General features: G+C 46.5%; 1 pseudogene across 1 annotated transcript; it reads left to right on the top strand.

Moving 5' to 3' along the window:
- Positions 1–5,515: 5,515 nt before the first annotated feature.
- Positions 5,516–16,237, top strand: LOC311136998 (muscarinic acetylcholine receptor M4-like; annotated as a pseudogene). The gene is made up of 4 exons: positions 5,516–6,073; positions 6,566–6,739; positions 9,057–9,352; positions 16,178–16,237. The product of its transcript is annotated as a muscarinic acetylcholine receptor M4-like (transcript).
- The last annotated feature ends 1,640 nt before the right edge of the window (positions 16,238–17,877 follow it).

Raw genomic sequence — 17,877 nt, 5'->3', positions numbered from 1 at the left:
AGTGTGTGGGGGGGGGGGGGAGAAAGGAGAGCAAGTTTGCCTTTTAACTATAATCGTGGGTGGGTGGGTGGGTCAGAAGGCTGGTATATGTAGCATCTCTTAGTCAAAGTTACTTTGCCCTAATCATGTGGTTTGTCACTTGGGCACGTCGGGGCGAGAGAGCTTTCGATTATAAACTCAATCTGTCCCCGTGCTGAACCAGGATTATTATTTTTTTTTTTTTTTTTTACGTGAATTCTCGATCACCATTTAGATAGAGTTTTTGTACTGTAATGTCTTCAGGGGTGTGCCTGGCCTATTGTGACAGGCAGAGTGTCCTTAGCATATCATTTCACTAAAGCCCCCTGACCACGTCGGGTGCTTACAGTCAAGAAAAATAAATGCCCTGCACAGTATAACTTTTATTTTTTAAACCCATATTGCTTAGCTATTCACATTTTAATCGCTTTGTAGGGTTATTATATTGTTAGAGTTTAAGTTAGGTGGGATTTGTGTGTTTTGTTTTCCGGAGGGGGGGGGGGGGGGGGTTAAGAAAAATTAACTGACATTGCGACATTGAGAGTACAGGACCTATGAGTAGAGCGAGAGCTCGAATGGAGCAAGTGCCCCGATTGGTTGTTTTTTGAGCTGTGCAGCGAGTCCTGTGTGCGACTCCAAGCAAGCTGTTTGCTGCATGTATGAAAACTGCTACAACTGTCTTTCTGATTAGTAGAAAGTCAAATTGCCTGGCAGGTGAGAAAGAAGCAAACTATCTGAATGCTCCTCCTGGCTTTACTTGATTAATTAAGATTTTTTTAAATGTTTGTCGGCTGTTCATGTGTCTGTCTGTTTTGTGTGAAAAAGCGCTGCCTCCCATATGTCCCTCATCCTGAATGATACGCATACTGTAAGTCCACAACTACACTTTTAACAATGCAAATCAATGGTATACAAACTGTCTCACCTGATATTACAAAACCCCTATATCAAACTATCAAGTTTGTTCACTTCATTGGCTTTTACTTTTCTGTGATGTAATTAAAAAGAGATTTGTTGACATAAAGATAAAAAATGTAACAATGTTCTGTGAAGAGATGGCAATCTTATCGGTTCTTAATGGAAAGCTACAGTAAGTTGTATAGATATGACCTGCGGTTTTGAACACCTTAAAGGCCCAATGCAGCTGCTTTTATACCCATTTCTGTGTAACAATTAAGTACCTTACTGTAATAGATTTCCATAAAAATGGGCAAAAATATCTTTATAGCAAAAAAACTATTTCTCAAGCAAGAATTTTCCTAGGACTGTCTGGGAATGGTGGGAGGGGAAAACTGAAAACCTGCTGTTATTGGCAGAGAGGTTTGAAACTCTTTTTGTACATTTACATTTTAGTCATTTAGCAGACGCTCTTATCCAGAGCGACTTACAGTTAGTGCATACATTATTTTTTATACCCCCCGTGGGAATCAAACCCACAACCCTGGCGTTGCAAACGCCATGCTCTACCAACTGAGCTACATCCCTGCCGGCCATTCCCTCCCCTACCCTGGGCCAATTGTGCGCCACCCCACAGGTCTCCCGGTCGCGGCCGGCTACGACAGAGCCTGGATACGAACCAGGATCTCTAGTGACACAGCTAGCACTGCGATGCAGTGCCTTAGACCACTGCGCCACTCGGGAGACTAGCGTAATTGGTATATTAAAGCTGCAATAGAAATGTGAGTTATAGATCTGTCATTCTCATTGAAAGCAAGTCTACGAAGCAGTAGATCTGTTCTATGTGCACTATTTTTATGCTTCCTGTTAGTTTCTGCGTCTTTTACTTTCGGTTTTGTACACCAGCTTCAAACAGTTATTGAAAATATATATTCACAGTGGTTTAGGTGGTATAATTATTCTCTACACTATGCATTGCTTGTTTTTTCACATAAACTGATATTAGGCAAACTATTAGATTTTTTGCAACCAGGAAATGGCGGAACGATTTCTGCATATTGCACCTTTAACCAATTTACCGCATGGTGATGTCACCATGGAAAGCCGAAACTCCTGCCCATGCAAACCTGCTCATTAGAAGGTCCTGTGTAGATTGTATTTTCAACCAGCAACTATCAAGAAATAACACTAATCTTTTTTTTACACTTTTACAGTGTTAGTTTTACTATATGATACAAAACACAGGAAAAACAGAATTCTGACTGCACTGGGCCTTTGAGTAACCGAATGTCATCTATACGGTTATTGTATGCTTTACCCACAGGGAACAAATCCTATTCTTAAGGTGAAATATAATTGGTATTCTACATCTCATATATGCAAATAACAGTGGTTTGAGTTCTGTGGAATGGAAGAAATTAAAGTGCATTCAACATAGTGGTAGTATAAACTAATTTGATACATGGCACTGCATTTAGACACTAATGCTTTGTCAAACAAATCATACTCCAGACTCCCAATATACATGTTTTTAAATGTTTAGTACAAGTTGGGAATACTGCTGATTAATCTTAATAAGTAGCGTTGTCCCTCTGTACTTACTTGTGTTTGGCAGGTGTTACAGGAGTGGGTCGCAGTTCCGGAGCGACCCACTAGGTGACATCCTCCGACAACCTTAGGCACCTCCTCACTCACAGTCGGGACTAATCATCTGCCTATTGGTGTCACCTGTGGCTATCTGATTCACCTGTGTATTTATGCCCTCACTGCCCTGTGTTCCCTTGCTCAGTTTTCGCTGCAAGTTCCTTGATGTCAAGCAGTACGTATCAGTGTCACGTGACGGAGTTACAGGTACTCGAGAAGTGTTCTCCCTGTGTCATTGTGTTTTTTCCAGTCAGAGTTAGTATTTCGTATTGTTTGCTGTCAGCTTGTTTTTTGGAGACCTACGGTGGGGAGAACAAGTATTTGATACACTGCCGATTTTGCAGGAGCCACTCCTTAGTTGCCCTGGCTGTGTGTTTTGGGTCGTTGTCATGCTGGAAGACCCAGCCACGACCCATCTTCAATGCTCTTACTGAGGGAAGGAGGTTGTTGGCCAAGATATCGCGATACATGGCCCCCATCCATCCTCCCCTCAATACGGTGCAGTCGTCCTGTCCCCTTTGCAGAAAAGCATCCCCAAAGAATGATGTTTCCACCTCCATACTTCACGGTTGGGATGATGTTCTTGGGGTTGTACTCATCCTTCTTCTTCCTCCAAACACGGCGAGTGGAGTTTAGACCAAAAAGCTCTATTTTTGTCTCATCAGACCACATGACCTTCTCCCATTCCTCCTCTGGATCATCCAGATGGTCATTGGCAAACTTCAGACAGGCCTGGACATGCGCTGGCTTAAGCAGGGGGACCTTGTGTGTGCTGCAGGATTTTAATCCATGACGGCGTAGTGTGTTACAAATGGTTTTCTTTGAGACTGTGGTTCCAGCTCTCTTCAGGTCATGGACCAGGTCCTGCCGTGTAGTTCTGGGCTGATCCCTCACCTTCCTCATGATCATTGATGCCCCATGAGGTGAGATCTTGCATGGAGCCCCAGACCGAGGGTGATTGACCGTCATCTTGAACTTCTTACATTTTCTAATAATTGCGCCAACAGTTGTTGCCTTCTCACCAAGCTGCTTGCCTATTGTCCTGTAGCCCATCCCAGCCTTGTGCAGGTCTACAATTGTATCCCTGATGTCCTTACACAGCTCTCTGTTCTTGGCCATTGTGGAGAGGTTGGAGTCTGTTTGATTGAGTGTGTGGACAGGTGTCTTTTATACAAGTAACGAGTTCAAACAGGTGCAGTTAATACAGTTAATGAGTGGAGAACAGGAGGGCTTTTTAAAGAAAAACGAACAGGTCTGTGAGAGCCAGAATTCTTACTGGTTGGTAGGTGATCAAATACTTATGTCATGCAAAAAAATGCAAAATGAATTACTTAAAAATCATACAATGTGATTTTCTGGATTTTTGTTTTAGATTCCGTCTCTCACAGTTGAAGTGTACCTATGATAAAAATTACAGACCTCTACATGCTTTGTAAGTAGGAAAACCTGCAAAATCAGCAGTGTATCAAATACTTGTTCTCCCCACTGTATGTGCTCCTCATTTGTTTTCGTGTATAGTCCGTTGTTTTGTATCCTGGCTTTTGGACAACCAGTAAAGATCATTGTTTCACCATCCTTGCCTACTGTCTATCCTGCACCGCACCTGGGTCACACCTCACACCAACCCGTACAGGCAGTAATTCATTTAAACTAGAAATAATAGAGGTCCAAGAATGGATCCTTGTGGAACACCACATTTGATCTCAAGAGGGGAGAGTTTACTCCTTTTAAAGTGACAGATTGCGTTCTTCCTTTTACTTGGGAAGAATGCAGATAAAGGTCCCCCTATACTTATTTGGGATTATCTTATGAATGTCATGTTTTACACTCCATTTCTTTGTGTTGAGGCACCTGTGGGGTCATCTGTGATATGCAGTATGTGTGAAACAGTTTTGCCCAATGATACAATGACAGTGATTATAGCATTGTTCCAATAATGTTTAATGTCAGCCTTGGTTTTTGATTAATTTAGATCTTTCACTACTTTGCCCCTTTAGGGCCACCACATTTCACACAGTCTCTGAGCTGTTTGTGAGCCTTATTTTGTTTTAAACCATGTGAGGCAGAGGCTTTGGCGAAATGGGTTAGTTCATATGAGGGAGAGCGGTAGAGGTTTTGCTCAGTGCCTGTATGGTTCACACTAGTTACTCTACTACTTATCCTAAATCTACTAAAACTCTTGGCGCTAGTATGTAGCCAAAAAACAGTGACTGGTTGATTATACTAATCAATTACAAATTATTGGTTTTGTTCCTTTGTTAGTGTACAATAGTCTCTGGTCTTGCCTCATGCTTCCTATGTTTGGAAGGTTGATTTGATATAGATTTGAATGTAGTGGATTTTTGGGTTCTTTTAAGGTAAATTGAGATTACACTAAAAATCCAACAAGTTCTATAGCATATATAGTAACACCAAAGATCCTATGTAATGTTGGCGATGGAAAAAGGCAAATAAACAGTAAGAAACTTCACAAAGGCGTTGTTATTAAGGGGTTGTGATACTTGGTTTGTACCATTTGACTGATCTATAGATTCAGAGTTTATTAGCTTTTGGTAAACATAGGCTATAGATTTATGTATTACCATAGAATAAAAATACTGTGTATTGTATGCAATTCCTTTCCTTTCAAGGATAATCTATTAATTATTATTGATCTATGAATTGATAACAAAAGTTGTTGCTTTGTGAAAATTGTGGATGGGCTATCCATGGTGTCCAAAACTGAAAAGAGGACATTGAAACCATTTATTATAAACCGGGTAGTTTGAGTCCTGGATGCTGATTGGCTGAAACAGCATTCCAGCCGTGTGTATGTCAGACAATATACCACGGGTATGATGCAAAAATACTTGTTTCCTATTCGATTATAATAGCAATAAGGCGGGCACCTCTGGGGTTTGTGTACCGGGCTGCCGGTACACCACTGCTTAGCTGATCCTCATCGTCATAGTGACCATCTCTCAGCTTCATCACCGTCCTGGACAACTTCCTGTTTTTGCTGTCAATCAAAGTCAAATGCCACCTCCAGATGGTCAACAACTACTTCCTGTTCAGCCTGGCGTGTGCTGACTTCATCAAAAGCCTGCTCTCCATGAACCTATACACCCTCTACATCGTCAAGGGCTACTGGCCCCTAGTCATCTGTGACCTGTGGTTGGCCTTGGACTACGTGGTCAGCAACGCATCAGTCATGAACCTCCTGATCAACAGCTTCGACCGCTACTTCTGCGTGACCCGGCCTTTAACCTACCCGGCCAGACGGACCACCAGACTGGCTGGGCTGATGATCGCAGCAGCCTGTCTCTGTTCCCCTGGGCCCCAGCCATCCTCTATGGCAGTCCCTTTTGGGCAAACGCATCGTCCCTGACGGGGAGTGCTATATCCAGCTTCTGTCCAACCCCACGGGCACACTGGGAATGACGCTCCCTGCATTCTACCAGCCCGCAGCCATTATGATCGTCCTATACATGCGCATCTCCTTTGCCAGCTGCAGTTGCCACACTGAAGGTGCAGAGTAGAAGAGCGAGGACCTCTAGTGGATGACCAAAACACAGCAGCCTTCTGAGGAGGGGGCACTGTGTCTCAACCCAGACAGACACTGAGCCAAAGAGCAACTGGGCTATTTACATCGAAGCGGAGATCATGTATCTGCCCTAAGCAGGGGATCATCAACTCCCCCCTCTCGAAAGCGCTGAAAGACTCTACAGAGCAGGCCAATAACGGTGTCATCCCCACATCAGGTGTCCCCCACTCCCCAGACCACTTACCTAGTGAGATAAACCAAGACTGCAGATGTTCAACAGTAGGGTCATGTTCTACCACACAGGGGATAAGAACAGCTCTGCTACCAACGTCTCCCAGTCAAGCTCTATCCATAATGTCTCCAATACAACTAGTCAGCCCAGCTTCAGTAAGACCCAAGCGAAGAGGAGACCGATAGTTGCGGAAAGTGACAGACTATTTGTGCTATTCTCCTGGCCTTCATTCTCACCTGGACTCCATACAGCGTAATGGCCATCATTGGCACCTACTGTTACTTCTGCGTTCCAAACAGAGTTTGGACCATGGGCTACTGGCTGTTATATCAATAGCACCGTCACCCCAGCGTGTTACGCACTGTGTAACATCACATTCAGAAAGACCTTTAAGAACCTGCTGAGGTGTCAGTATAGAAACACAAGTGTGAACTGCGGATGGTGTGAACTACTCTATTATAACCCTTTGCCAAACATTTTATTATTTGAGGAAGACCTATTTTATTGATGGACTACTAAGGTAATTGTAAATTTGTAAAATAGTATTTTATAGAACATATTATATTATAGAAAATCAAACAAAACGAATCAAAGCGGCACATTAGTTTCAATGATGGTCCTTTTCCAAGTCAACTCATTTATTGATGTGCAAACTAAGCAAATGTTTCTACTCACTGTATATTGTTGTTAAAAGAATGCGCTTCCTTTTTCTGCTAACAATTATGTCAGCCTTCTGCTTATGTTTGTGATAATGTAATATTGTAGTTAAGATATACTGCCATTTCCTAAAACTATTTTTTTAAATGTGTATTACTGACACTAGATTTTTGAATGTTCACTCAAATCGCTGCAAACGGTGTTGTAGGCCTACGTCAGATCGAATGTAGATGAAACTTGTTGAGAAGAAATGGGCTACAGGTAGGCTGTTATGGTTAACTATGGAAAGCCGTTTGAGTCTTTGCGTGTCAAAAAAGATACACGTCAAATAACACTTTGATGCGTCAAATAAGCTTGGTGACCAATCAAGACCTGAATATGACTCGTCACATAACAAATTAACACGTTCATACATGTTTAGCGTCGTAGCTCTTTTGCAGGACTCTGAAACCACTGTGAACCACATTTATTGTACCAGTCACCCTACTATGTGTATTGAACACTATTCCAGAGGAAAAACAATACAACCTGGATGTTTTGGAGTCTGATAACTCTGAAGAGGACGTTGGGGAAAAAGCTCTTGGTACTGAGTAGACTGACACCCCATTTAATTGATCCCCAATCCTTAGGTAAGGCTGTACAGTGCAATATGAATGTCAATATGCACAATAGGCTGACTGCGGAGGTGATTTCACACAGTCACAGTCCTGCGATAAGAGCTACAACGCTAATATTTGCGTAAACTCTTCACAGTTGTGTTCTGTGAGTGTCACTTGAGTAGACTGATACCCCATTTCATTGCTCCACGTTCCAACCTTGTTTAACATTATCTAGTCTACATATTGAATGATTTCACGAATTGTAACCTTCTGCGTCACTTTCAAAGAGGTACTTTTATTTGGAAGGCAAACCGCAAATTCCACTATTGTGGCTATTCCTTATTGTGGCTTTTTTCACAACACACAACCCGGTCCGGTGAGTTCAGACCCTTCTAGCGACACATTTTCATAAAATCGACTAGCGACTTTTTCTGGTGTTATTGGAGACTTTTGGAGACTCTGACGTGAAAGCACGTATCGTTCTTACTCTTCTCAACGAGCAGCGGGTGCTGCGTGGGCCCCACGCACTCACAGGTGGCCCAGTCCTCGCGCAGCAGTCCCTCCCAGCTGCAGTCAGAGCAGGAGATGTTCACCCCTCCGCGTCCAGACTGCAAATGAATCGCGCATGCGGGAAGTTGCCGCTGGCTGATCCCGCCCTGGCTTACATTCAGGGTGGGATGTAAATGTAAAATGTTCTTTGTCTAAAATAAATCACTGCACAACAATAAATCACTGCATCTGACTCACACAGCCTCAGTCACTTACTCACCTTGTCCACTGTTTGTGTGCCTCTCTGTGACATAAGCTAAACATCTAGCTGGATAGCTCATGTCTCAGTCTAAGCTGTACACTCAAAAATACAGAAAGGAGTGGGAATCAAACCCTGAATTCAAAGGCTGGTTGAAGCCGTTTATTGGAGATGATACACGGGCATACTGCCTGTATTGAAGGGCTGATTTCTACGCCAAACTTAGTGATGTAAAAAAACACATGACAACTCAAAAACATGCTCAAAAGGCAAAGCCTTATAACAGTTCCACCCAAAACAAGCTGCCATTTATGGTTTAAAAAATTGACTCTGCAAAAAAGGCTGAGGCCACCATGGCATTAGCTATCGCTGAACACTGTTCCATGCTGGCATGTGATCACATTGGAGAAGCATGTAGAGCTGCTTTCTCAGACTCCACTGCTGCTACCCACTTCAAAATGCACAGGACAAAGTGCACTGAAAGGATTAATGGTGTTCTAGCACCATACTTTCTGAAAAGGTTGGTCGCAGATGTGGGTGACCAGTGTTTCAGCCTCCTCCTCGATGAGTCCACGGATGTATGTAATCTAAGTACCTGGGGGTTGTGATAAGGTACTTAAGTGACACCAAGCAGACAATTGTATCAACATTTCTGGGGCTTGTTGAGTTGGAGGGAGGAGATGCCAAATCTATAGCCCGTGCTGTTGTGGTTTTCCTCGAAGTGTTGTCTTAAAAAAGAGAAACTCCTGGGGATATGGACTGACAATGCCTCTGTTATGACGGGGATTAACAATGGGGTCCATAAAGTGCTGAAGGAGGAGTATGGCCTCAAAGATCTGGTTCTTATTCGCTGTGTGTGCCACTCTCTGCAGCTTGCTGTAAGTCATGCTTCCAATGACACCATCCCCCGTAGTGTGGAGTACTTTGTACGAGAGACTTATAACTGGTATTCAGTGTCTCCAAAGCGCAGGGAGGTCTACAAGGCCATATATGAGACCATCAACTGTGGGGAGAAACCTTTTCAGATAACCAAGGTGTGTGCCACATGTTGGCTCTCAATTGAACCCGCGGTTTCACGCATTTTGGACCAGTGGGAGGAGCTTAGGCTGCATTTCACATTCACCAAGTCCAGTGAACACTGCTACATGGCTGAGGTTTTATACTCCATGTACAGTGATCCTCAAAACATATTGTATCTGACTTTTTTGAAGTCAGTGCTGGGTGAGGTACAGTTGGCCATCAAGGCTTTTGAGGGAGAGCAAGTAGATCCTCTTAAGCTACTTGACAGCTTGGGTAGCCTGATCAAGTCTGTGAGCAGCAGGGTGCTGAATCTACTGGCAAATGTTGATGTATTCAAAGGGCCAATAGATGGATACATCAGTCCCAAACCATACCTTGGTTACCTTTTTGAGTCAAAGGCAGCTGAGCTCCACCTTGCGCCTGAGGATGAAAACAATGTCCGAAAGCGGTGTGTAGCCTTCACCATCTCCCTCACTAATGAGCTGAGGGTGAGACTGCCGGACAACATCGAAGCATTGCAGTACATGTCAGTTTTCAATGTGGAGGAAACTCTAAAGCACAATAAGAGCCCTGGAGAAATAGAAAAAATAGCCAAGCTCCTTGGCTACTCCCCTGCAGAGATAGACAAGATTGTCCAGCAATGGTGTGCCATCCATCTTAGTAAATGGAATGAGACAACAAACACACTGGGCTTCTGGAGTGAGATTTGGAAGTTCAGGGATGCAGCTGATATCAACCCGTTTCAAGAACTTGCCATGGCTGCTGTGTCTGTGTTGTCCTTGCCACACTCGAATGCTGAAGTCGAGAGAGTATTCAGCCAGATGAGTGGGGTAAAAAGCAAACTTAGAAATCGGATGTCCTTGCAGACCCTTAACTCCATCCTGTACATTCGATATGGACTGAAGCTGTCTGGTGAGGCTTGCTATGAGCACCAGCTGCCTGATAATGTTTTGCAGCTTTTTGGCACATCAGCTGCTTACTCATTTATGTCAGCTCCCTCAGTTGCTGAACCTGCCATAGAGAGCCTTGACCAAAATGACTATGACCCACTCTTTCTGTGAGCAGCACAGCCTGTGTGTGTGTGGAGGGGGGTCTGAAAAAAACAAACAATTCAACTGAATTAGGGCCAGACTAGTTACCATCATTTTCTCACATTGCCACTGACAGTTTTTTCTGTTGTCTATTTTTGGTCCATTTAGATTGTATACAAAAAAATGTTTTAAATGTTATGGTTAAAAATGTTCATGTTTTACTGTGACTTGTTGTAGGCTCCTAAGTGGACCATAAGGTTAAAAACCAAACCAAACTTAAGAAAACTAAACTAAAAAACTAAATAAAATAAATAATAAAATAAAAAACTAAGTAACTCCGCCAGAGTGTGTCTTTTGGGTCACTTTTGCCGGTCCCAAGCCCGGATAAAGGAGGAGGGTTGGAATTGTGACATTAAAAAAAAACAAGAATCGACAGAAGAAAGTTAATTTGTAGTTCAAAACATATTTAGGGTGTTTTTTACTGACTTTTTGTCTCTCCCACGACGTTATTCCTCTCTCCTACAGCGTCCATCACAATTACATGCACATGGCCAATTATGCAAATTAGATTATGACGGCATTTAGCGACTTTTAGGACCACCAATAGCTACTTTCCTTACTGAGGAGTTGGCAACACTGCCGGTGACCAGTGTTGCCAACTTAGCGACTTTGTCGCTATATTTAGCCAGTATTCAGACCCATCTAGCGACACATTTTAAATAAAGCGACTAGCGTCAAATCTAGCAACTTTTTCCTGTGTTATTGGAGACTCTGACATGAAAGCACGTATCGTTCTTACTCTTCTCAACGAGCAGCGGGTGCTGCGGGCCCCACTCCCGTCCCAAAGCACTCACTGGCGGCCCAGTCCTCGCGCAGCTGTTTACTCATTTTTTGTCTCTCCCACAACGTTATTCGTCTCTCCTACAGCGTCCATCACAATTACATGCACATGGCCAATCATGCAAATTAGGTGATGACGTCATTTAGCGACTTTTAGGACAGCCAATAGCTACTTTCCTTACTGAGGAGTTGGCAACACTGCCGGTGACAAGCCTCGCCAGCCAGATGAAGTTTACTGGCTGCTTATAACATTAGCTTTGGGCAACAGTGTTAAGTAGCTGGCTAGCTAGTTATTTTCATGAACTGAAGTTACATTTCAAGTTCAAGTGGCTACCTAGCTAATACTTACTCACATGGATTCCTAAATCATTGCTAAGAATATTGAAAATGACTGCAGTTTCTATTGGTCATTGTTTTCAGGCTAACATTAGTTGCATTGGTGCTAGCTAGGTAACGTTACCAAGCTAAAGCTAGCTAGCTAGCTACCCCAGAAGTTGCTAATAACATCTGTATCAAAGATATTTGCAAACATTTCTGATCCTGCGCGTTTGATCCTGATCTTATTTCAAATGCTCACACAGACATTTTCCCATTCGGTCGAACAAATAATGCATTATTACCAACGTAAACACATCGTTGGTGGCCGGTGTGTGCTTGTTTGCAGACTTTTTTTTTTGTCCAGCTTTGACAGTGCTACTGATCGTAGTGGTGGCGCTTGGCTTGCACATGCAAATTCAGCAAACACAATATTCTATAATAGAATTGTATTATTTGACGTGTCAAATTAAAAGCTAATTTGACGCGTCAAATAGTGTTATTTGACGTATATCTTTTTTTGACACGCAAAGACCCAAACGGCATTCCATAGTTAACACTAGAAAAGCCTGTGACGTAGAGTTCAGCCAGGAGTTGATGGATAAACGAAAGACCGAATGAAATGGTAGGGGTGACATCCCGACTTCAAGTGGTTTCAGATTTCACATCTTACTGTCACGATTTCGGCCGAGGCTGCCTCCCCTCCTTGTTCGGGCAGGCTTCGGCGTTCGTCGTCACCGGCTTACTAACCACTGCCGCCCCAATCATCATCACAATTGTCCTGTCTTGTCAATCACACACACCTGGTTCCTATCCCCTAATTAGACTGTGTATAAGTGTTCCCTCTGCCCCCTTGTCCTTGTGGGTGATTGTGATTTGTGAGAGTAGTGTAGCTCGGTGGAGCTACTCGTAACATATTGTTGCCAGGGTAGATTTTCCCCTGTGCCTATGTATTATTGGATATCCGTTACAGTGTATTTGTTTCCCCTGTGCCTGTTTCGTTGATCGCTATTTGAGCGCATTTGTGTGTCTACGAAGGAATAAACTCTGTATTCGGTGATTACCCTCCTGCACCTGACTACTTTCCATCACAATCATCACAGAATCACCCACCTGATATGGAGTCAGCGGGAGAAGAGCGCATGCCTGGAGTCGTGGCACGGGTCCAAGAGCATTCCACGATGCTGGCCAGCTTGGGGGACGCGATGGATCGGGTTCTTCAGGTCGTCCAACGCCTGGAGAGGAGGGGACCCGATCTGTCGAGACCAGCTGGCCAACCGGATCCAACCACCTACACCCCAGCACCCGGAGGGATCCAGATATCCCGACCACGGGCGTTTGATGGGACGGCGGCGCTGTGCCAGGGATTCCTCCTCCAAATGGAGCTGTACTTCTCCAGCATCAGGCCGGCGCCATCGGAGCGGGAGAAGGTGTCCGTCCTCGTTTCCTGCCTATGTGGGAAAGCCCTTGAGTGGGTCAACGCGGTGTGGAACGAAGGAGGAGCCACGTTGAAGGACTACGGGGAGTTCGCTCGCCTCTTTCAGGCGGTCTTCGATCACCTGCCCGAGGGTCGAGAGGTGGGTGAGCGGCTGGTCCACCTGAGGCAGGGGACGAGGACCGCGCATGACTTCGCGTTGGAGTTTCAGACGCTGGCAGCGGGGTCCGGGTGGAACGAGCGGGCCCTGATCAACCATTTCCGGGGCCATCTGTGGGAGGACGTCCGACGGGAGCTAGCCTGCTGGGACAACATGTTGTCCTTCAATAAACTGGTGGACATGGCCGTTCGTTTGGACAACCTGCTGGCAGCCAGAGGACGTCCTGGTAGGGGTCTTCCCGTTTCCACCCCGGACGACTCGTATCCCGAGGCGATGGAGTTGGGTGGAGCCGCCGGCCGAGAGAGCGGAGGAGGACAGCGACAGTGCTACTCTGGTGGCACGAAGGGACAGTACATTACACGTAGTAGTCAACGTTCTTTTGGGCCTGGAGGCGGCAGGCAGGGCACTCTCGCATCACCCCAGGTATCGAACACCCACACTTGTTCAGAGCCCTCTACTGTGCACTGTACCCTACCTATCCACTTTCCCGATCACATGGTAGTTCCCCAGTGTAAGGCGCTATTCGATTCAGGCGCAGCTGGGAACATTATGGACAGGGCATTTGCACGCCGTCAAGGCATTTCATTGGTTCCCCTATCCATTCCACTCCCCATCAGAGCACTCGATAGTCGACCATTAGGGTCCGGGTTTGTTACGGAAGTCACCATACCAGTCACCATGATCACCCAGGAGACACATTATGAGCAGGTTATTTTTTCGATTATTGCATCTCCTGCTTTCCCTGTGGAATTAGGTATCCCTTGGCTAGCACTCCACAACCCCACCTTCTTATGGCCGCAGAGGGCTCTCACGGGGTGGTCGCGAGAGTGTCAGGGTAGGTGTCTAGATGTTTCCGTTGGTGCAACCACGGTGGAAAGTCCAGACGGTACCTCCACCGTGCGCATTCCCCCCAAAAACCTTGATTTGCGACTAAATGACCACCTCATCGGGCTGGGGGTTGCACGATAAACCGTCGGGTAGACGCTCTACCTCCCAGGAGTCATGTGTAACCCCTGTCGCAGGCTGAAATGGAGGCTATGGAAACATACGTCTCCGAGTCCCTGGGCCAGGGGTATATACGTCCCTCCACTTCACCCGCCTTCTCGAGTTTCTTCTTTGTGAAGAAGAAAGGCGGCGGTCTGCGCCCGTGCACTGATTATCGATCACTGAACAAGGAGACGATTAGATTTAGTTATCCTCTCCCCCTCATTCCTGGGCATGATGAATACCTGGTGGTGCCCTACGGTTTGATGAATGCTCCATCCGTCTTCCAGTCCTTTGTGAACGAGGTGTTTCGGGACATGCTTGGTCGTGGTCTGGTGGTCTACATCGATGACATCCTGGTGTATTCCGCTACTCGCGCCGAGTATGTGTCCCTGGTTCGCAAAGTGCTGGCCCGACTGTTGGAAAATTACCTTTATGCCAAGGCAGAGAAGTGTATGTTTTTCCAGCAGTCCGTCTCCTTCCTCAGATACCGCATTACCACCTCAGGTGTGGAGATTGAGGGAGATGGCATTTCAGCCGTGAGTAATTGGCCGACTCCAACCACGGTTAAGGAGGTGCAGCGCCTCCTTGGCTTTGCCAACTACTATCGGAGGTTTATCCGGGGCTTTGGCAAGGTTGCAGCTCCCATTACATCCCTGTTGAAGGGTGGGCCGTCCCGGCTCCGCTGGTCTGCTGAGGCTGACCTGGCCTTCAGGAGACTGCGGGGTCTGTTCACCTCAGCTCCGGTACTGGCCCACCCCGATCCATCACTACTGTTCGTAGTGGAGTTGGATGTGTCCGAGGTAGGGATAGGCGCTGTCCTGTTCCAACGCTCGGGCACGCCACCAAGCTCCGCCCCTGTGCTTTCTTACTCTAAGAAGCTCAGCCCGGCGGAGCAGAACTACGACGTTGGTGATCGGGAGCTGTTGGCTGTTGTCCGAGCTTTGACCGTGTGGAGGCATTGGCTCGAAGGGGCGAAACACCCTTTCCTCGTCTGGACGGACCACCGTAACCTGGAGTACATCCGGGCAGCGAGGAGGCTGAATCCTCGCCAGGCCAGGTGGACCCTATTCTTCACCCGGTTTGATTTTACACTGTCATACATTCCGGGTATGAAGAACGTGAAGGCAGACACACTGTCCCGGCTGTATGACACAGAGGAGAGGCCCAGAGACAACACCCCCATACTCCCGGCCTCCTGCATTGTGGCGCCGGTAGTATGGGCGATGGACGCGGATATAGAGCAGGCATCACGCACAGATCCATCTCCACCGCAGTGTCCAGCTGGGCTGCGGTACGTGCCTGCTCTTATCCGTGATCGTCTGATCTTCTGGGCACACGTCACCCTCCTCTGGTCACCCAGGTATCGGTCGTACAGTGTGCTGCTTGATCGGAAAGTACTGATGGCCTACCTTGGCTAAGGACTTGAGGGTGTACGTCTCCTCCTGCTCGGTGTGCGCCCAGAGTAAGGCACCTAGGCACCTCCCAGCGGGTAAGCTACAACCTGTACCAGTTCCACAACAACCATGGTCTCACCTTAGTATAGATTTTTTGACTGATCTTCCCCTCTCCAAAGGTAACACCACTATCCTGGTTGTTGTGGACCGCTTCTCCAAGTCCTGCCGCCTCCTTCCTCTGCCCGGTCTCCCCACGGCCCTGCAGACTGCGGAGGCCCTGTTTACTCACGTCTTCCGGCACTACGGGATGCTAGAGGATATAGTGTCTGACCGAGGTCCCCAGTTCACGTCCAAGGTTTGGAAGGCGTTCATGGAACATCTGGGGGTCTCTGTCAGCCTGACCTCTGGGTTTCACCCCGAGTCAAATGGGCAGGTGGAACGGGTAAATCAGGATGTGGGTAGGTTCCTGTAGTCCTACTGCCAGGACGGGCCGGGGGAGTGGTCGGTGTTCTTGCCATGGGCAGAATATGCCCAGAAATCTCTCCGCCACTCCTATACTAACCTAACACCATTCAAATGTGTTTTAGGTTACCAACCGGTTCTGGCACCGTGGCACCAGAGCCAGACAGAGGCTCCTGCGGTAGATGACTGGGTACGCTGCCCACATTCACCTCCAGCGCGCAGTGCATCGCCAGAAGGCCAACGCTGACCGTCACCACAGTGAGGCCCCGCAGTGAGGTCTTCGTACCGGGTTTTCGGGTCTGGCTCTCGACCCGGAATCTGCCCCTCCGCCTGCCCTGTCGGAAGCTGAGCCCGCGGTTTGTGGGGCCGTTCAAAGTCCTGAGGAGAATCAACAAGGTCACGTATAGGTTATTACTTCCCCCTGATTACCGTATTAACCCCTCGTTTCATGTGTCTCTCCTCAGGCCGGTGGTGGTTGGTCCACTCCAGGAGTCTGAGGTGCGGGAGGTTCCTCCACCTCCTCTGGATCCCGAGGGGGCCCTGGCGTACTCTGTCCGTTCCATCCTGGATTCGAGGTGTCGGGTGGGGGGCCTTCAGTATCTCGTGGAGTGGGAAGGGTACGGTCCAGAGGAACGGTGCTGGTTCCCGGTGAGGGATATCCTTGATCCCTCCCTGTTGCGGGATTTCCACCGTCGCCATCCGGCTCGCCCTGCTCCGCGTCCTCCTGGTCCCGCTGGAGCTGCGCGTCAAGGGGGGGGGGTACTGTCACGACTTCGGCCGAGGCTGCCTCCCCTCCTTGTTCGGGCAGGCTTCGGCGTTCGTCGTCACTGGCTTACTAACCCCTGCCGCCCCAATCATCATCACAATTGTCTTGTCTTGTCAATCACACACACCTGGTTCATATCCCCTAATTAGTCTGTGTATAAGTGTTCCCTCTGCCCCCTTGTCCTTGTGGGTGATTGTGATTTGTGAGAGTTGTGTAGCTCGGTGGAGCTACTCGTAACATATTGTTGCCAGGGTAGATTTTCCCCTGTTCCTATGTATTATTGGATATCCGTTACAGTGTATTTGCCAGGGATGATGGTTTCCCCTGTGCCTGTTTCGTTGATCGCTATTTGAGCGCATTTGTGTGTCTACGAAGGAATAAACTCTGTATTCGGTGATTACCCTCCTGCGCCTGACTCCTTTCCATCACACTCATCACACTTACGTCACACCGTGGGAACCAGGGCTATCGCACAATTCAAGCCATTTTGATCTACGGTGTCCACAGATCGATTTATACATAAGTGAAATAAAGGAGCTATGGCTAGGTTAAGGGTTAACGTTAGGTTTTCGGTTTAAGGTTGGGGTTAGGGTTAGGGGTTAGGAAAAATAGCATTTTGAATGGGACTGAATGGTGTATCCCCACGAGGTTAGCTATACAATACTGTGTGTGTGTGTTTAAACATTTTTTTATAATACAATTTTAATTGTCACATGCTTCGTAAACAACAGGTGTATATACTAACAGTGAAATGCTTACTTACGGTCCCTTCCCAACAATGCAGAATACCCAAAATATAATAGAAAAAACAAAATTACACAAGGAATAAATACACAATGAGCAATGATAGCTTGGCTATATATATGGGGTACCAGTACCAAATCAATGTGCAGGGGTACGAGGAAATGTAGGTAGATATGTACATGTAGGTAGGGGTAAAGTGACTAGGCAACAGGATAGATAATAGACAGTAGCAGCAGCGTGTGGAAGTGTGTAAGTGTGTGTGTGGCGAATGTGTGCCTGTGGGTATGTGTTATGTGTGAGTGTATGTGTTGGAGTGTCAGTGTAACTATGTGTGAGTGTGTCAGTGTAACTATGTTAATTATTTATGCATAGTCACTTTAACTCTACCCACATGTACATATTACT

Source organism: Coregonus lavaretus (genome assembly GCF_964263955.1).
Source record: "Coregonus lavaretus genome assembly, chromosome: 11".
In the NCBI taxonomy this organism is placed as follows: domain Eukaryota; kingdom Metazoa; phylum Chordata; class Actinopteri; order Salmoniformes; family Salmonidae; genus Coregonus; species Coregonus lavaretus.
This window is presented reverse-complemented; position numbering and strand designations above follow the sequence as displayed.